The sequence below is a fragment of the Tenrec ecaudatus genome, chromosome X (genome assembly GCF_050624435.1).
Source record: "Tenrec ecaudatus isolate mTenEca1 chromosome X, mTenEca1.hap1, whole genome shotgun sequence".
NCBI classification, from domain to species: Eukaryota; Metazoa; Chordata; class Mammalia; order Afrosoricida; family Tenrecidae; genus Tenrec; species Tenrec ecaudatus.
The window spans coordinates 94698130-94719732 of NC_134548.1; positions in this window are offsets into that span (position 1 = coordinate 94698130).

Consider the following 21603-nt stretch of genomic DNA (forward strand, 5'->3'; position numbering starts at 1 on the left):
TCTTTTCTAGGAATTTATATATCCTTTTCTCTATGTAAATGCCCCCTACAAAATACCCATATGCATATCAAATGGAATCTATAATATAAAAAATGTTTTTATGTATTTCAACAAATTTTTGTTGTGTGTTATTTGTACTATTTCAGCTACATCTTCTGATTGAATCTGGGAACCCAGGAATAAATGTCCAAATGTAATTTACATTCCAGTGGAAAGCATAGACATTAGTCAAATATTAAACAACACAACTGTTTCTTTGATGATAGATGTGATAAGTATCTCAAGTGAAAAGGAAAATGTACAATTAGAGTGCATAATTGTAAGACATAGGCTACTTAGAAAAGATTTTTCAATGGTAGTTCATTATAAGATGTTACTATGAGATCCTTTATATATGGTCTTGAGGATTGTGAAAACATTAGTTAAATAGCAGGTTTTAAAGAATTTAAAATAAATATCAGTGACAATTGGTTGAAGAGTTTAGTCAAAGCTTTTGTTTCTCTTCAAGCAAACAAAGTGAGGACAATCTTGCTCCTACTAACATTTTATGCATGGTACTGAGTATCTAATAAATATTACTCTAATCCTTGATAGTTTGTTTAATGTACAATCTCTCTAATAAAATGGAATATTCACATAAGAGGATTAAAGTATTCTTTTGTGTTATTAAATTATCCTTGTTTGTTTCCTTTTGTGGTTCTTAATTTGCTGGGCATTCATTCTACTACACCACAGCTGATGTCATCTATGATGTTATTAACACTGCAACCCACAGACTGGACAGTCCCCAGGACCTCTTTAATACTTCCAGAGAGTTCTCTGACCAAATATCATCTGACGTGCAATGCAGTGAGTAATGTTCATATTGTGCTTAAGGTTTCTCTGCATCTTTCTGTCTGTGGGTGGTTCCTTGAGATGCTGAGGGCAGAGGAAGAAGGCGCCACTTCAATCTGGGCTTGTCTGATTTGAATGGTCAATTTCACAGTAATCCTTAAGCCCTGCTAGTCACTGGTTGTCATGGCAATGTCATCACAAACATTCTTTGGAGACAAACCCCTGGGACACATCTTGGGGTCTAGCGCAGATATGGCACCAACTTCCCCATCGGTGCACCTAAAGTACATGACTTTGATTTCATTGCAGTTGAACTTGGGTGGCATGGAGAAGGTGGCTGGTGACATATGAATCCAAATGCAGGACAACCAGAGAAAGTTGCTCTGAGCCCTGCTAGAAGCCTAAAGCAAAGTATCCTTCATAAAGACAGAAAGGGGTTTCTGCTCTGCCTCTCAAGGGAATGAGCAAAGGACCTTATGAAAACAAGCTATGAACAAAGGAACTTGTGATAACAGGCTGGGTAAACACCTTAGCCTTGAAGCCAGGCCCTAGTGAGTATCCTGACACAGGAGTGTGTTATTGTTGTTAGGTACTGTAGAGTCCATTCCAACCCATAGAGACCCTATGCACAACATTCTCACAATAAGGCCCATTGTTGCTGCCACTGGGTCAATCCATCTCATTGAGGGTCTTCTTTTGGGCTGCCTCTCTACTTCATCATTCATGTCATCTTTTTCCAGAAACTGGGCTCTCCTGACAATATGTCCAAAATATGTTGGATGAACTCCTGACATCTTTGCCTCCAAGGAGCACTCAGGTCATACTTCTTTCTAAGAACGACTTGTTTGTCCTCCTAGGAGTCATTAGTACTTTCAATATTTTTCTCCAGAACCATAATTCAAATGCATGGATTCTTCTTCGGTCTTCCTTATTCCAACTTACATATGCAATATGAGACAAAGGAAGACACCATGGCTTGGGTCAGGCATATCTTGGGACCCAAAATACCAAGCTTTGCTTTTCAATACTTGAAAGAGATTTGGTGCAGAAGATTGACCTAATTCAATAGGTCTTTGATCTCTTGAATGCTGCTTCCGTGAGCATTGAGTGTGGAACCAAGCAAGGCAAACCTCTTGACAACTTCAATCTTTCCTCAATTTATTATGATGTTTAGATGTAAGCTATCAGTTGTGAGGATTTGGGTCTTTTTTACATTGAGTCATAATCTATATTGAAAGCTACAATATTTGATCTCCATTAGCAAGTGTTTCAAGCTCTCTTCACTTTTGGCAAGCAAATTTTTGTCATTGGTGTACCACAAGTTGCTAATAAATCTTCCTACAATCCTGATGTCACATTCTTCATAAAGAACAGCTTCTTTGGTTATTATATATATATATAATAAAGATGGTGAGTGGAGACAACCCTGATCACCTTTTCTGCTTTTAAACAATGCAATATTCCCTTGTTCTGTTCGCACAACTGCCTCTTAATCCATGTAAAATTCTGCTGGAGCAAAATGAAGTGTTCTGAAATTCCATTCTTCCATAGGATCGCCATATTATTTTAGGATCCACACAGTGAAATACTGTTGCATAGCTAATAAAACATGAATAATTATTTTTTCTGATATTCTCTGCTTTCTGCCAAGATCCATTTGCCCACAGCAATTATAACCCTTGTTCCATATCCTCTTCTGCATCTGACCCGAACCCCTGCACTGCTCTGTCTATGCACTGCTATAACCGACCTTGGATAATCTTCAACAAAACTATACTTGCATGTGCAATCAATGATATTGTATATTTTGAGCATTCTTTTAGGTCACTTTTCTTTCTAAAGACTAAAATATGGATCTCTTCCTGGAAGTTGGCCAAGTATATGTCTTCCAAATTTCTATTTTTTAAAATCATTTTATTGGGGGCTCGTACAATTCTTATCATAATCCATACATATATCCATTGTGTCAAGAACACATGTACATTTGTTGCCATCATCATTCTCAAAACATTTGCCTTCAACTTCAGGCCATAATATATGCTGCTCATTTCCCCCTCACTCCTCGCTCCCCCTACCTCATGAACCATTCATAATTCATAAATTATTATTATTTTGTCATATATTACACTGTCTGACATCTCTGCCTGTCTCCTTCTCTGCTGTATATGTTGTTTGAGCTTGACTAAGTCAACTGGTTTATAGGAAGCAGGGATTTGGACAAGGTCCATGAATCTTTTGATGCCAGCCTTAGCTATTTGTTTAACTACTTAATCATGTGCCTGACTTTCGCCTAAGGTTTTTAGACTTTGTATTTGGTCCTGTACAAACAGATATATTGGCTAAGCCTTATGGGTCATCTGACTGAGTATCTCATTATTTCACCTATCCAAACCTCTACACTGCCTCCCTGGCACTTCAGGCACAGCGCAGGTTTTACGCATTTAGTAGGAATAGCGGGAGGTGGGGGGTAAGGAAGTAGTGTTAACTAACCCAGGGACAAGGGGACAACATGGGATCCAAATTGGTGGTGAGGGAGGAGTGGTAGACCTTGAAGGGAATGATCAAGGGTAAGGTAACGTAAAGAAGAGGTATAGCTATAACCCAGGTGGGGACGAAGCATGATAGTGGGGCAGGAGGAAAGCCAAGGGAAATAGAGGAAAGAACTAGGAGGCAAAGGGCATTTACAGAGGTCTAGACAAAGACATGTACATGCAAATATATATATATGAGGATGGGGAAATAGACCTATGTGTCTATACTTATAGGTTTAGTATTAAGGTGGCGGAAGGACCTTGGGCCTTTACTCAAGCACTCCCTCAATGCATGAATACTTTCTTCTATTAATTGGCATTTTATGATGCTCACCCTCCTGAGACAACTGCTGAAGCCAAAGCGGGTGAACAAGCAACTGTGGTGAAGAAAGCTGATGGTGCCCGGCTATCAAAAGAGATAGTGTCTGGGGTCTTAAAGGCTTGAAGATAAACAAGCGGCCATCTAGCTCAGAAGCAACAAAGCCCACATAGAAGAACACGCCAGCCTGTGTGATCACATGGTTCTGAAGGGATCAGTTATCAGGCATCAAAGAACTAAACATCATATCATTGGCTGCACACCTCCATGATATGATCGCCGAGGACAAATGGGTGCATAAGCAAATGTGGCAAAGAAAGCTGATGGTGCCCGGCTATCAAAAGAGATAGTGTCTGGGGTCTTAAAGGCTTGAAGGTGAACAAGCTGCCATCTAGCTCAGAAGCAACAAAGCCCACATGTAAGAAGCACACCAGCCTATGTGATCATGAGGTTTCAAAGGAATCAGGTATAAGGCACCATCAAAAACAAACAAAACAAAAAAAAAAACCTTAACATAGTGAATGAAGGGGGAAGTGCAGAGTGGAGACACAAAGCCTATTTGTCGGCCAATGGAGATTCCCTCACAGAAGGGTCTAGGGGAGGAGATGAGTCACTCGGGGTGCAATGTAGCACCGATGAAGAATACAGCTTTCCTCCAGTTCCTAAATGCTTCCTCCACCCCACCCCCCTCAACTACCATGATCCGAATTCTACCTTGCAAGTCTGGATAGAGCAGAGGTTGTACACTGGTGCAGATAGGAGCTGGAGGCACAGGGAATCCTGGGTGGATGATACCTTCAGGACCAGGTGTGTGAGGGGCGATACTAGGAGAGTAGAGGATGAATGGGTTGGAAAGGGGGAACCGATTACAAGGATCTACATGTGACCTCCTCCCTGGGGGACGGACAACAGAAAAGGGGGTGAAGGGAGATGCCGGATAGGGCAAGATATGACAAAATAATAATTTATAAATTATCAAGGGCTCATGAGGGAGGGGGAGTGGGGAGGAAGGGGAAAAAAGAGAACCTGATGCAAAGGGCTTAAGTGGAGAGCAGATGCTTTGAAAATGATTAAGGTAAAGAATGTACAGATGTGCTTTATACAATTGATGTATGTATATGTATGGATTGTGATAAGAGTTGTATGAGCCCCTAATAAAAAAATAATTTGTAAAGTTTTAAATATGAAAGCTTGCCATACATTCAGGTTTCATGACAGTCACAGTCACGACAATCATGACATGTTTACTAATGTAAACATAAAAGAGGACCCAAGAGCAAAATAATAGCCCAGCTTACAATTATAAGTAGATATTTTTTTTTTGGTTTTTGGCTCCAATCTTTTAGAGAAACAGCTCCTAGACCACTGCCAAAGAAGAATCCAGTAAGAAGGCCCCCATGCAATACACTGTGATAAAGGATCTTCTGAGGCCAGACTAGAGCAGTGGCCCATAGGGTAGACTATCTCTAATGGTGGAAGGAATGGCGGGACCAAGCCACAGACTAGAGAGAATTTAAAAAAAATCAATTTCTTCTCATGAATATAACATAAAGGTACCCTGTAACAAGAGGTCTTCAATCCACCACAAGATGGCTTCAGGGGTGTTGTTGGAGGATAGAACCTGGTGATGTTCTCAAGAGCACACACAAGGAAGTTCAGAAATTGCCCCTGCAGAGGTGTGGGCTCTGCCTCTTCTGGAATCTGAGAGAGCCCTACAATATCATTTGAGCTTTGTGGGTTCTAATACCTGGGAAGAATAGGAATCAGTGAATTGATTAATCTTTTATTGGATGGATTAGATGAGGAGGATGGAGGTTTGGGAGATGTTTGATTATTGAAAGGTTATACCAGGAGGGTTTTCTTGACAGCTTTACTACTGGGGGTGGGGTGGTGGTGGCAGTAATTAGTAGGACCATGTAAGACCCTTCCCTCTTAGGCACTGGGGACAATGTTGTCTTGCTTTTAGTAATATTTGTTGTCCTGAGGAAACGGAAAACTGTATCTCTGTGGCCGGATAAGTTTGAGGTAGGTATATGTTTTCTTGTTTCTTGAGGAGATTTCTGACAAAGTTTAGAGTGGGTATACAGTCTCATAACAGAGGGATGAGGTATGGAAGTTTCCTAAAAGTAAGGGTCTGCTGTTCATTAACTTGAAGGGGCTGAGAAGGAAGGTTTTCAAGATGTGGCTCCTATACACATAGGGCAAGAGGTAGGAGCTGAGTCAAGGGCAGATGAAGTTCAAGAGGTAATTTGGATAAGTGATATTTAAGGATGTGTTTGGCCTTTTCTACTTCTCCTGATGACTGAGGGCACTGCAGTATATGTAGATCCCACTGTATGTTGAGAACCTGAGCTGTAAGTTAACTTCCTTGTGACTTGAAGGCTAGACCACTGTCTGATTGTAGGGAGGTTGGCAAGCCAAAACAGAAAATGATTTCATCAGTGAGTACCTGGGAAACCTGCTTTGCTCTTTCTGAGTTTGAAAGAAATGCTTCCACCCATCCTGAAAAAGTGTCAAACATTGTGAGCAGGTATTTGACCATTTTATGAGAAGCCATGCTTGTAAAGTCGACTTGCTAATCTTGTCCAGGAACATGTCTCCTAATGTGGTGGGTAGGAAATGAGCAGGGATGAATTCCTCCCTGAGATGATGCCATGAAGCATATAGTACATCCTTATGTGATTGCTCTATCCGAGCATTGTGGATAGGCGAGGGTGAGAAAAGATGGGTCTTATTAGTTGCAGAAGAGGGCAGTATCCTACATGTAGATTGTGATGGACATTAGAATGGACACGGCTTTCTGTTATGGTTCATCCATCTTTGAATTGAGCCCCTTTAGAAAGAAGTTCTTGTTTTTCTGTAGGTATATAGTTAGGGTGTATAGGATGAAAAGCTACTAGTTGCAGATGAGGTAGGATTTGTAAGGTGGGCTTCTTGGCTTCAATGTCTGCCCTGTTACTCCTCAGTGCTATGGAATTAGTGGCGTGCTGATGCCCCTTGCACTGAAGAATAGCTGCCTGCTGTGGGAACAGAGCAGCCTGTAAAAGCTGCTGAAGTACTTAACCCTTTGTAATTGGCCCTGCGTTGGTTGTAATATATCCTCTTTACCGCCAGATGGCGACATAAGAATGTAAAATATGAAAATAATATATTGAATCTGTAAAAGTTTACCTTTTTATCTTTGGCTAATGTTAAGGTTTACATCATAGAGATTAGTTCTGTGTTTTGAGAGGTAGTGTTACTGGGGAGAGGGCAGTCTCAACTATATTTGAGGAGCTGAGTGTAGCATAGCCAGCCTCATATACACCCTTGGAGATGAGAGTGGAATTGCCATCTATGAACCAGGTGTAGTCTGAGTTGAATAAGGATGAGGCAGAGATACAAAGTAGCACAGTGGTGAAGATATCTCAGTACAGGAGTGCTGGAGTGGATATGAAGAAGTAGGAAATAGAGTAGCTGGATTTAGTGGTGAGCAGGGCTGGGATGTGAAGCTCAAGTTTTCAATGCAGTTGAGATGAAATAGCTGTGGGTGAGAAGGTGTAAGGGTTGACATAAATGAGTGGGTTACTAGGTTGCATAAGGGGTTAGGCATCTTAGCCAAAGGTAACTTTTGAGCTTTCTTGGACCAGGAGTGCAACTGCTGTCAGGGCCTGTAGGCATGTGGCCCAAGCCCTCAGAGTTGGATCTAGCTGTTTATATCGATAGGCTCCTAGAGCAAATTAGGGCCATGTTTCTTGGCCTAGAAATCTCATGGCCATGCCAAGAGTTTCAGTCACATATATGGTGAAGTGTGGGGGGGGGGTGGATTAGGGAGAGATGAGCAGAACCTGAGAGCAGGGAAGATTGAAATGTTTTGTATGGCTTTTCAATAGATGTTGTTGGGTCTAGAGGTTCACTGATATCTCCCTTTGCCATTTCATAGAAGGACTTAACTAACACCAAAATTGGGAATGACCAGCCTGAAATAACCTACAAGACCTTAGAAAGGAGAGTATTTCAGATTTTATAGAGGGAGTTGGAAGCTGAACAAGTAGTGGTTTTCTGTATACTGCAACCCCTTTGAAGTGTTTTGTCAGTTGTACCCCCTAGGTAGATGACAGAAGGGAGACAAATTTGGACCTTGGTGGGGGACAGTTGGTATCCTTTATCTGCCAAGAAATTTAGAAGAATGTTTGTGTGTTGTTGTGAGTGGAGAAAGGAGGGACTACATAGCAGGAGGTCATCCACATATTGGAGGAGAAAGCTAGGGGAAAGGTTTAAAGACAAAAGGTCTGTCCCTAAGGCTTGACTGAAGACATGAGAACTTTGTATGAAGCACGCACCATGCTATTAGCCGAGAATGTAGTGTCAGGATCCATCCAGTTGAAGGCAAAATATTCCTGGAATAGGAAAGAAACCGTCCTTTAAAACTGTGTAATGATACACAGTGATTCATTCCCTTGGGCAGGATAGTGAAAATCACTGTAAGGGTTGGTAATGGTGGGATGGATATTACAGACAGCAGAAGTGATGATTCTAAGATACTGAACAAGCCTGTAGCTACCATTGGGTTTAATGACTGGTAGGCTGGATGTGTTGCAGGAGAGTGAGCGGGCCTTAACAGGCTACTATTGAGGAGTTTTGAGATTATGGGTTTAAGGTCCTTCAGGTGGTGGGGAGCTATAGGGTATTGAGGAACATTAGCAAATTTTGAGGGATCATTTAATCTGATGGAAACAGGCTGGTGGTGCCTAGCAATGGAGGGTTGGGTGACATCCCAAATGCATGGGTTAACTAGAGCAGGTGGTAAAGGAAAGGAATTGACGGGAGGTGGGGGGGGGTATTAGGACACTAGAGTTATTTGGGGGAGGGGATGGAGGCAGGAGGAGTGTCTGGTGCAGCTTGTTTGGAGCCCAGGAGGCCCCTGGTAAATGAAAAGTTACTACTGTTTTGAATTTAGTAAGAATATTTCCGCCCAGTAAGTGGCCAGGGCATTTAGGGATGATTAGACACTGGTGTGAGAATTGTACATTGTAAAGGATACATAAGCGTAGTTGAGAAAAGAGGGGTTGTGGCACTATACCTGAGACTCCTACAATAGTGGTAGGGGCAAAAAAAGCTTCTTCTGAATGTTCAGGTAGTGTTGAATAAGTGACCCTCATGTCCAAAAGGAAAGAAATTGGCTTGCCTGAGATGATGATCATTACCCTGGGCTCATGATGGGTGATCTCTGTGGGGGCTAGCTGTTGACCCTGGACACCGTCAACCCTGTATGCCCAAGCCTAGAAGCCCTGACAATGAGGCATCATGAGCTGGTTACTCCGGAGACTCCGGAGGTGTTATGGAAGAGGCCATCCTTCCCGCCCTCTAGCAAAAAGGGCAATCAATTCCCCAGTGTCCTCCTTGTTTGCAGTGAGGGCAAGGATTCAGTGTGGGCTGAGGATTGGGATATTCCTGTGCCCAATGTTCCATCTGGGACAATTTAAAGCAGGGTTTGGGTGGCTTACCAGTTCGTGGCCCATTGTTTATTGGTCTGGTGCCCCCAATTTGCCCTGAAGGGCATTAGCCAGCATCTGATGTTTAGCTTTCTTTTTCTAGTCTATCTAATTATTCCTGTTCTTCCCTATAATAGAAAACTTTAAAAACCGCATGGAGAATGTCTAGCTGTAGAGTTTGAGGACCAACCTCCAGCTTTCTAAGCGCTTTCCTAATGTCAGGAGCCGATTGTAAGATACAGTGTGAATGAAGTAAAGTGGTGCCAGGTGGTGTTGGGGGATCAACGCTGGTGAACTTATGGAAAGTCTTTGAGAGGTGAGATAAAAACTGGGCAGGGTTTTCATTTTGGTCTTGAAGAATTTCTCTAATCTTGTCATAATTGAATGTTTTATTAGTCATCTTTGTAAGCTCTCATTGAGTGCAGTCCCCAAGACTGAGTTGAAAATCCAGTTATGGCCTTTTCGGGGAACTGCCCCAGAGCCCACCAGTGTATTATAGTCGTGGGCATGAATTTTATTGCCTCTCTGTTAGACCACTACCCAGAGTCTCTCCCTGTCTTCAGGGGATAGAGTAGTTGTAAGAATAATATAAATGGCATACCATGTAAGGTCATAAAAATGAGTGAAATAGCTGAACTCTTTAATATAAGTGTCCGGGTCAGAGGAAAAGGGTTCTAGACATTTTTAGAGACCCAATGGGTCAGAAAGAGAAAAAGAGAGATATATATATGCCACTTCACAGAGGGGGAGAAGTGGGGCATGGTCTAAAGGTGGTGTTTTCAGATCTGTAGAAGTGGCTTTGGAGCAGGGAAGGACTGAACCTGAACAGGTGTGGGGTGGAGAAAATGGTAGCAGAGTGCAGGAGGGAGATTGCGTAGAAGATGGCAGTGGTGGTTTGGGTTTTGTTTAGTTTAATGTATTCCCACATTTCTACAAGGCTCTTTTCATAACCTCTCTCACTCTTTCATACTGTATAATCTCTACTGAAGTAATTTTAGGTGTGCCGATTCTTCTTTATGCAAATTCAAATTTTATTTTTCCACTTCCAATGACTTTTTCACTTTGATTATTTTTTAAGCTCCAGCATTTCCATGCTGAAATGATTGGCTCTTAATATTCTCCATATGATGAGATATTGTCTTTATAACTTCTTTTTCCCCTTGAGCATGGTTTCCTTGAGTTACTTAAAGTATTTATAATGTTATTTTAACTGTTTGTGTGTTGAATCTGGCATCTGATTTATCTCTCGCTGCTTCTTTTGTTTGCATGCCTTGTAAATCTTGCTAAAAATTGGATTTTCTAGGTAACATATTGGAGCATCTGTAAACATTGATTTTCCTCTCTGATTTTTGTGTGTGTGTGTGTGTGTGTGTGTGTGTGTTTTGTTATTTGATGAGGCTATTATAGTGAAGCTGTTTCAGGGCAATAAAAAGCCTTTGGTGTTGTTCCTCAGAGGGTATATTTAGATGTGCACAATAGCCTTGACTTGGCAGTTATCCCTGTTTGAACGTTAAGATCTGTTAAGCTAATCTTCCTTTTAAGCCATACCCTTCATTAAGCATTTCAATCCTTTTGTTTTGCTCCATTAATTATCATCTGACTTCTCTACTATTTGGACTCTGTTCTGTGGTATAAAATAGTCAATGGTATAATATAATTAAATTGGACAACAGGTAGTTATTGAGGTCAATATTTAAGGTTTGTCTAGATCCAAGATGGTTTCTTCTTAATTTTCTCTTTACTTGATTCTCTGTAGTGAATTGGCTGGCCTGTGATTTAACTTGTTGATATTATTATTAATGAGTGACTTTAGTCTTGAACTTCTCCACAATCTGTTTCAATTAAAGTCAGTTATCTTTGGAAGGGAGTCCGAGTTCTCTTTTTTTATGGATGACCTCTTAGCTCTGAGTAAATCTTAACCTTCTTCTCTGCAAACTATGTGTGGAAAATGTCTCTGGTCTTCTAGACTTTCCTTTCTCAAAGTAGAGCCTCTGTTTTCTGAGGAAACTTGGAGACGGGCAACCTGAGAACCCAATATCTTGGACCTGCCATACTTCTTCAGAGTGGAAGGAAATATTGGGTCATGGCAAAAATGCTGCAAATTCTTGCTGTTCTTCCAAATGTAGTAGCATTATTTAGATAAATAATTATTCATTTACTGTGTCTCCTGAGGATAGTCTCTAGAGATTCTGATTGATTGGTGTTTTGCAATGTTGCCTTTTTCATTGGAGAATGTGCTCACAGAACGTTCCGTGCCATCATTCTGGATGCGAATCTCCCAGTTGATTGCCTGAGATGAGCATATGTGCAAGCAAAGCACGTCTATAAAACAAGTACTGTTACTAGTTGTGATTGTATTTATAGGAGTGGGTTAGTTTTCTGTCTTATATAACTGATCTGGATAAATGTTTTGTTCTAAGTAAATACACACTTTATCAAAGCATGATAGGTGTAACACAGACCTCTCTTTTTTTTTTCTCTCTCAGAATCAGAGTTTTAATGTAAAGATCTCGCTGTTAGGCTTTCTTTTTTTTTAAACAATTTATTAGGGGCTCATACAACTCTTACCACAGTCCATACGTATACATACATCAATTATATAAAGCACATCTGTACATTCTTTGCCCTAATCATTTTCTTTTTTTTCTCCTCTTTTCTTTTTTTACATTTTATTAGGGACTCATACAACTCTTATCACAATCCATACATATACATACATCAATTGTATAAAGCACATCCATACATTCCCTGCCCCAATCATTCTCACAGCATTTGCTCTCCACAGACCTCTCTTTTGAACATTAAGCCTAGTCCTTTTTATAATTTTCAGTTCTGTTCCATATTTTTCTCCCACTCTTTTCAGTATCTTGTCATATTATCATTTTCAGGGCAAATGGTGGTGATAAGCAGTTACTATCAAGTTCTTTTATTCTTAGGGTTGTGGAAGCTGATGTTTATGTGGTCCATCGGTCTGGACTAAATATATCCATATGTTGTTTTTTTTTAATTTCCATCACTCATCTTTCCTCCAGGTTGAAAAAAACTAATAGTTGAACCTTAGATAGTAGCTCATGTATTTTTAAGACCCTAGTTGCTACTCTTCAAAGTAAGATGTAGAATATATTCTTTGTGAACTACAATATGCCAATTGACCATGATGTCCTTGAGAATATGGCCCTGATCCCTCAGACAGAGTGACTCATTCCCTCAATGGGTTTGCTTATGTATAAGACATTTTCATAACCCCCTCCACCCCTGCCCCATATGCTCCATTACATTCATGGATATATTAGCTTCAAAGGTAAATACACATATACAAATATCCTCCACCAAATCCATATATGTTCATTGATATATTTACTAATATAACAGTTTATTAGTAGATCATCACTATTGTAGGATTGTTGATATAATTGTATTTGCCTCTGTTGTTTTTTAATTATTGATAAGCTCCCAGTATCTTCCCCTGGGTGTTAGGACAAGGATGACTAGAGAAACAAATCCAAAGACACTTATAAATGTGTAAGAAAGAGCTTATCTCAAGAAGTAATTATATATATATTTATAATTGCTTCTTGCACAGTCCAAGTCAAATACATAATTCTGGTACTTGTCTATAAGTGCTTCTTCAGACTCATGCAGCCACATGCAATGATACAAAATGCAGGAAGGTCACAGGCTGGTGGGTTTAAAGTCCTGTGGATCCGATAGCAAATCTAGTGGATTACATGGCAGCAATAGGGTCAGCCAGCAGTAAAATGAAGGAAGAAAGAGAAGTGAAAGGTCCCAGGGCCCTCCTTATGAGAAGGCCACGCCCACTAGGAGGCACCATCAGGCTGTGAGATGATTGACAGGTTAAATACCACCCCAACATTTTTATATATCTTCAAATTGACAGAAAATTATGTAACTACCACATCCTGCCTCCATTTTTTTTCCTATCCATCCTACTATTGTATGTTTTCTTCACCTTTGGAGATTAAAACAGAAAGTGTAAGATCCTCTTCACTCTTTTTACATTAGTCCTATGTAAATGTCTACATTTCCTGAGAACGTTTATACTCTGGCTAAATTGAGATGGTGTGGGTAGGACAATGTTTTTGTACAGCATAACATAGTGAATTTAGCCTTTCTTTGGTGGCTTGTATGTTGCAGTGATTCTGGAAGCTCTGTCACTGGAATTTCAAATGTTAGCAGGGTCACCCAAAGTGAACAAGTTTCAGTGTAGCTTCCAGACTAAGAAAAGACTGAGAAGAAAGAATTGGCTATCCACTTTGGAGGAATAGTAAAAAAATCTTATGCATAGAAGGAAATATTATCAGCTACAGCGACCTAATAGGGATAAGGAGAACATTGTCAGAGAGTGACAGAGGATGCAAAATGAATATCGCATGACATAATTTTGCAAGACCAATAAGTTTTTCACAGAAAATACTTTCTTTTATTTAGAAACACATTTGGCATCTATACACATAGATGTCTCCAGATGAAATAAACAGAAATCACTACCAGCAATATGGTGACCGAGTAGTACATAACAGTGGGACTCTGCAGAAATCAGCATAGAAGAACAACTGAGAGGGAAATTCCATGCTGTCGGGTCATAGGAGGAATATCATAAAGATAAGTAGACACAGATCCACTAGGTTATGAGGAGCTATAGGCTTTTTATTTACCACTGTGGAGCCGGCTAAGGTTTAACCTTAGCCCTGCCACAGTCTCGGCTAGGGCCAGACTCCTTTGGCCAGCAGGAGAGCTTTACTACAACACAGTCAAAGCTTGCCACCGCCTCTGGAAAGGGTCTATACCCCTCCAGCACCACGGTCAGATGATCAGTACTCAGCTCTATCTTTACCTTTGTTTCTCTCTCTTCTCTCGTGTCTTCAACCTTGTACCTGCCCCCCAGTCTCAGCTAGCTCCATTTTTCCCTCTTCTCTTTCCTCTTCCACACCACTTCTGGCCTCCAGGCCACTCACCTTTGCCCTCTCTGGAGTGTAATATGCAGCTGGGGAAATCCCACCAATCATACTAGAGGTCCTAGGTAACAACATAAGGCAAAGAAAAGACACATAAGGTATTCCTCTGGAGAAGGAAGAGATGAAACTATCATTATTTGCAGATGGTATGATTTTATATATTGAAAATCCCCAAAACTCCACGAATGTAATGTTGGAAGCAATAGAAGAATATGGCAGAGGTGGAAAATACAAGATCACAAACAGAAGTCTATCCGACTGCCATGCACATCAGACAAGACCACAGAAGAAGTCATAAAAAAAGGTAGTACCATTCACAATAGCCAAGCACAAATTGAAATATCTAGGGATATAACTGACTGGGAAAAAAACCAAAAAATTTGTATGAGAAAAACTACAGAACACAATAAAAAGAAGCCAAGTGTGAACTCAACAAATGGAAGAAAAATAGTCCGTGCTCATGCATCCGAAGACTGAATATGGTAACGAAGGCAGTCCTGCCCAAGGCATTATATAAGTTCAATGCTATCCCGATACGAACACCATGATGTTTCTTCAAATAATTGGAAAAACTGACTACCTACTCCATATAGAGAGGGAAGCAATCCAGAATTAGCAGAGAACTCCTCAAAAAGGAGGACGGAGTAGAAGGGCTTTCTTTACCTGACTTTAGCACCTGTTATACAGCCACAGTGGTCAAAACAGGATGATATTAGTATAATGACAGATACTCAGACCATGGAAAAGAACTGAAAATCCAGAAATAAAATCATTCATATACAGACAACTCACCTTTGATAAGGGCCCAAAAATATCAAATGGGAATCAGATGTCCTTTTCATAAAGTGGTGCTGGGGAAAAAATAGATATATACCTCTATAAAAATGATGCAAGACCCTTACCACAATCCATGCACAAGAATAAACTCAAGGTGGATCACAGACCTTGAGGTAAAACGCCAAAGTATCAGGGTCTTTAATGAGGGAAATGGGACAAACATGAGAACTTCAGCACCAGGAAAACATAGGTTATCAGAAATAGGACAAAGGGTATTTACAGGGGTCTAAAGACTGGAGTGTACATAGGTAAATATATTTATATAATAGTGTGGGGAAATAGCTCTATGTGCATATATTTATAGGTTTAGTATTAAGGCAGCAGATGGACATTGGGCCTCCACTCAAGTACTTACTCAATGCAAGAACACGTTGTTCTATTAAATTAGCATTCCAGGATACACACCTTCCCAACACAATTGCTGAAGAAAAATGTGTGCATAAGCAAATGGGGTGCAGAAAGCTGATGGTGCCCAGACAGCAAAAGATATAGCGTCTGGGGTCTTAAAGGCTTGAAAATAAACAAGCAGCCATCTAGCTGAGAATAAAAGCCCACATGGAAGAAGCACACCAACCTGTCTGACCATGAGGTGTAGAAGGGACCAGTTATCAGACATCAAAGAACTAAAAATCATATCAGTGGGTGCCCACCTTCCTGATATGATCAATGAAGACAAACATGTGTATAAGCAAATGTGGTGAAGAAAGTAGATGGTTCCCAGCTATCAAAAAATATAGCATCTGAGGTCTTGGAGGCTAAAAGATAAACAAGTGGCCATCTAGTTCAGAAGCAACAAAGCCCCCATGGAAGAAACACAACAGTCTGTGTGACCCAAAACTGCCGAAGGGATCAGGTATCAAGCATCAAGGAACTAAAAATCATAACATTGTAAATGTGTGAGTGCAGAGTGGAGACTCAAAGTCAATCGGTAGCCAACTGGACACCCCCTTACTGAAGGGTTGTGGGGAGGAGATGAGCTAGTCAGGGTTCAGGGTAGCAACAATGAAACATGTAACTTTCCTCTAGTTCTTAAATACTTCCTCCCTCCCACTATCATGATCCCAATTTGACCTTACAACTCTGGCTAGACCAGAGGATGTACATTGGTAGAGATAGCAACTGGAAACACAGGGAATCCATGACAGAAGATTCCTCTAGGACCAGTGGTGAGAGTGCTGATACCTGGAGGGAAGAGGCAATGTGGGGTAGAAAGGGGGAACTGATTACAAGAATCTACATATAGCCTCCTCCCTGGGGGAGAGACAGCAGAGAAGACAGCAGGGGGAGACTTTGGACAGTGTAACATATGACAAAATAATAATAATAACTTATGAATTATGAAGGGTTCATGAGGTAGGGGGAGTGGGGAGGGAGGGGGGAAACAAGCAGGTGATGTTAAAGGCTCAAGTGGAAGGCAAATATTTTGAGAATGATGATGGCAACAAATGTACATATGCGCCTGACACAATGGATGTATGTATGGATAGTGATAAGAATTGTATGAGCCCCCAATAAAATGATTTTTAAAAATAGGGCAAATACAGAAGAGGTACAAATTGTCAAGTGGGATAAACTGAAAATGAAACATCTGTGTACATCGAAAAAATTCACCAAGAGCGTAATAAGAGAGCATATGGACTGGGAAACCATCTTTAGCAATGACACTTCAGACAAAGGCCTCATTACTAAAATCAAAAATACTCTGCTAGCTTACAAATAGAAATAAACTAATTGCTCACTGAGGAGGTGGGCAAAGGACATGAACAGAAGTTTCACAAGGGCAGAGATTGGAATGGCCAATAAACATGTGAGAAAATGTTCTCGATCATTAGCCATAAGAGAAATGCAAATTAAAACAACTATGAGATACCACCTCATACACTCAAACATGGCCCAATTAAAAAAAATCAGAAAGTAGCAAGTATTGGAGGGGCTGTGGTGATACAGGAACTTTTGTCCACTCCTGCTGGACCTGTAGGTATGTTCAGCCACTATGGAAATCAATTTGGTGATATCTAAAACAGATGGAAATCCAGCTACCATATGACCCAGCTATCCCCCTACTGGACATATACCCAGAAGAGTCAAGAAATAAACCATGGACAGACATCTGTGCTCCAATATTCATCATAGCACAGTTCACAATTGCAAGGAGTTGGAAATAATTCAAATTTCTATCAATGGATGAATGGCTTAAGAAAACTGTGGTACATACATACAATGGAGTACTACACATCCCTAAAAAGAAGTGTTGGATGAATACATGAAGCACATCACCCCTTGAGAAGAATTGGAGGAAATTATGCTAAACAAAGTAAGCCACACACAAAAGAACAACATGAGTCCACTGAGGTAAGCTGAAAAATGCAAAGAGGGCAAATGGGAAAAGCTGTTGTATCCATACACCCCTAGAGTATGCTCCAGGTACTATGGCAGAGGTCAGACCTAATCCAGGGATACATGTGGTAGCCAATGGAAAAGGAGGGGAAAAGAAAGAAAGAAAAATATATGGTAGCAGGGGAACAGGGCACTAATCCACCCAAGGGGAGGGTGTTTTTTACATCTCCATAGGAGAGGGAGAGAGGGAACAGATCCAGTGCGCCAAGATGTGAATGCAACATACCAGTACTAAGCAGGGAACCAATAGAGAGATCTGCAGGGCCAGCCTCAATCCCAACTACGTGGACAACCTCCCCCCTCCCCCCAGAATAATTCACTTTAGAAGACAGCACTGAAGCTACCATTTAGGGAGAGGGTCACATTGGATCAGAACACACAGGAGAAAATGAAGGGGGAAGGAGAAAGTGTGGAAAACATCCTGGTGCTCCAATCCCTGAGGACGATATTCCTGCTCAGAGCAGTCAATACACAAAGAGGATCATAGGGCCAGCCCCACCAGGAGACACAGCCTCCCTCTTTAACCCATATAGCTACAAGAGACAACACTGGACGCACAGTGCAGGAATTGTGTCTGATCTGACCCAACACACCAAGGCAAAGCACTAAGGGTGTGCAAAAGAACAGCAAGGGGAACAGAGCAATGAAGTCCCCGGGGAATGCCAATATAGATTTTGGGGCCAGAGCATGGCATCCCATCAGACAGGGGTGGAAAACACTTCTACAGGTCAACAAACAGAGCTGGAACTATTTATAGGCTTTTCTTCTCTATGTCGTTGGAGTTTCTGTTGTTGTTTTGGCTTTTTGTTTTCTTTTGTGGTTTGAGTTTAGTCTGTCTTAATTTTGTGCTTCTGATCATCTCTGCATGTCTATCTAGATAAGATAGGCAGGATAAACAATCCAGAGGAGAAAACAACAGGACCAATGGTTCCAGGGGGACACAGGAAAGGGGGAGACAGGGGAAAGAAAGTGGGTGTTAACAAACCCAGGCGCAAGGGAACAATACATTTTATGAAATCAATGGTGAGGAGGGCATTGGATGCCTGGATGGGCTTGATCAAGGGCAATGGAACCTGAGAGGAATTACTGAAACCCGAATGAAGGCCAAACATAATAGCAGGCCAAGAGGAAAGTAAAAGGAAACAGAGGAAAGAACTAGGAGGCAAATGGGCATTTATAAAGGTCTAAATACAGGCATGTACATATGTAAATATATTTATATATAGCAATAGGGAAATAGTTCTATGTACAAATATTTATATGTTAAGTATTAAGGTAGCAGATGGACATTGGGCCTCTACTCACATAGTCCCTCAAGGAAAGAACACTTTGTTCTAATAACTTGGCATTTTGTGATGCTCAGCTTCCCACAACTATTGCTGAAGACAAAATGGGTGCATAAGCAAATGGGGTGAAGAAAGCTAATGGTGCCAGGCTATCAAAGATATAGTCTCTGGGGCCATAAAGACTTGAAGATAAACAAGTGGTCATTTAGCTGAGAAGCAACAAAATCCACATGGAAAAATCACACCAAACTGTGTATTCAAGAGGTGTCAATGGGATACGGTATCAGGCATGAAAGACCCAGAGCAAAAAATCATATCATTGTGAATGGGGGGGGGGGTGCTGAGTAGAGACCCAAAGCCCATCTGTAGACCATTGGGCATCCCCTTACAGAAGGGTCACAAGAAAGAAATTAGCCAGTTAGGGTGCAGTATAGCACCTATGAAACATACAACTTTCCTCTAGTTCTTCAATGCTTCCTCCCCACACTATCATGACTGCAAATGTACCTTACAAACCCACCCTGTAAGACCAGAGCATGTACACAGGTATAGATAAGAGCTGGAAACATGGGGATTCCAGGACCTACAAACCACTCAAGGACCAATAATGAGAGTAGTGATACCAGGAGGCTAAGGGTAAGCTGCGAGGAGAAAGAGGGAAGTGATTAAAATGATCTACTAAAATCCCCTCCCAGGGGACCAAACAAGAGAAAAGTAGGTGATGGGTGACATTACTCAGTGTAAGACATGAAAAAATAATAACAATTTATAAATTATCAAGAGCTCATGAGGAAGAGAGGGTGGGGTGGGAGGGAAAAAAATGAGGAGCTGATACCAAGAGATCAAGTATAAAGAAAATGTATTGAAAATGATGATGGTAACAAACATACAAATGTGCTTGACACAATGGATGGATGCATGGATTGTGATAAGAGCTGTATGAGCCCCAATAAAATGTTTTGTTGTTATTGCTTTTTAATTATACAGAAATTGAAGTGACTACATCTGTGGGAAGAGACCATGGAAAGCTCAATGTCAGCAAATAAAACCAGGCCAGGGCTAATTGTGGTAGAGACAATCAATTATTCATATGTAAGTTCAGATTGACGCTAAAGAAAATTAAAACAAGTTGATGAAAGCCAAAATACTACCTTGAGTATATACCACCTGAATTTCTCAAGAACAGATTTGTTTCATTGAATACTAATGAAAATAGACTTGGTGAGCTGTGGGAGAATATCAACAACTTCATTCATGTAAAATGCAGAAAGTCATTAAAAGGGTAAGAAAAAATGGAAATATCAAAATAGAAATCAGATGAAACACTGAAATTTATCATAGAGTAGCTAAGGCATATGGAAGCTATATTGAAGTCAACTAGCTTGACTTCAGAAACAACATGTCATGGGCAGCTTGAAAAGGCAAAGTAAAATATTACAACGAAATGTGCACAGCCATAGGGTTAGAAAACCAAAAAGGAAGAATACGCTCAGCAGATTTTAAAATAGAAGAACTCAAGAAAAATTCAAACTTTCAGTTGTAATATTGAAAGATTCTATGGGCAAAATATTGAATGATGTAAGAGTTATCAAAAGAAGATGAAAAGAATATATGTAGTCACTGTACCAAAAATACTAGGCAACATTTCACCATTTCCAGAGGTAGCATATGAGCAAGAACCACTGGTACTGAAGGAAGAAGTTCAAGCTGAACTGAAAGCACTGGCCAAAAATAAGGTTCCAAAATTGATGCAATATCAATCGAAATAATTTAACAGGATGATGGAGCACTGGAAGCACTCACTGGTCTATGCCAGGAAATTTGGAAGACAGTTATTTTGTCATCTGACTGAAAGAGATCCATATTTGTAGCCATTCCAAAGAAAGTTGACCAAACAGGCTGCCCAAATTATAGAGTGATATTAGTACCGCATGCAAATGAAATTTTGTTGAAGATCATCCAACAATGGTTGAAGCAGTACATTGACAGGGAACTGCCAGAAGTTCAGTCAGGTTCAGATGAGGATGTGGAACAAGGCATATCATTGCTGATGTCAGATGGATTTTGGGTGAAAGAGAATACCAGAAAGATATACACTTGTGTTTTATTGATTTTTCCAAGTCATTGTACTGTGTAGATCATATCATCCTATGGCCAGAAGAATGGGGATTCCAGAACACCTCATTTTGCTCATGTGGAACTTGTACATGGATCAAGAGGCAGTTGTGAAAATGAAATGAGGGAATATTAAAAAGATGGCGAGAATTTGTATCGTGTACTTCAGACATGTTTTCAGGAGAGACTAGTGTCTAGATAAGGACATGAAAAATAAAGCAAAGACCTCAATAAGACTGATTGACACAGTGGCTGCAACAATGGGCCCAAGGATAGAAAAAATTGTGAGGATCATACAAGACTGGGCAGTGCTTTATTCTGTTGTGCATATTGTCACTACACATTGGAACAGACATGATGGCGCCTAACAAAATTATAGTGATTAAAGTTGTGGGTTAACTTGGATGGGTCATGATTCTCAGTGGTTTGTGAGATTTGGTATCATTTTCTTCAAGATAGGATCCACTTTGAGCAGCCAATCAGTTGAAATGAAATTTCCTCACGAGTAGGACCTATTTCAAATATATGTGGATGGTCTAGGTAAGCTCACTTGCTTTTTTATAGATATGGAAATTGCATCAGTCTTGACATCTAATCTCCAGTCCTTTTCACGTCAGCTAGTGTACTGCCATATTGTTTGTCATTCATGGGAGTGTTTGGTATCTGCCATTTAACCTACTGACCTTGAATTAACTCATCTCTGTATTCAGCAGTCTTCTGCATGATCTATTGATCTTTTGTTCCTCAGGCCCTGCAGCTACATAAGTCCAAAAATAGTCTACAACCTGACATCTGACCACAAATTTCCAATTTAAGAGCCTCTAAAACGGTGAG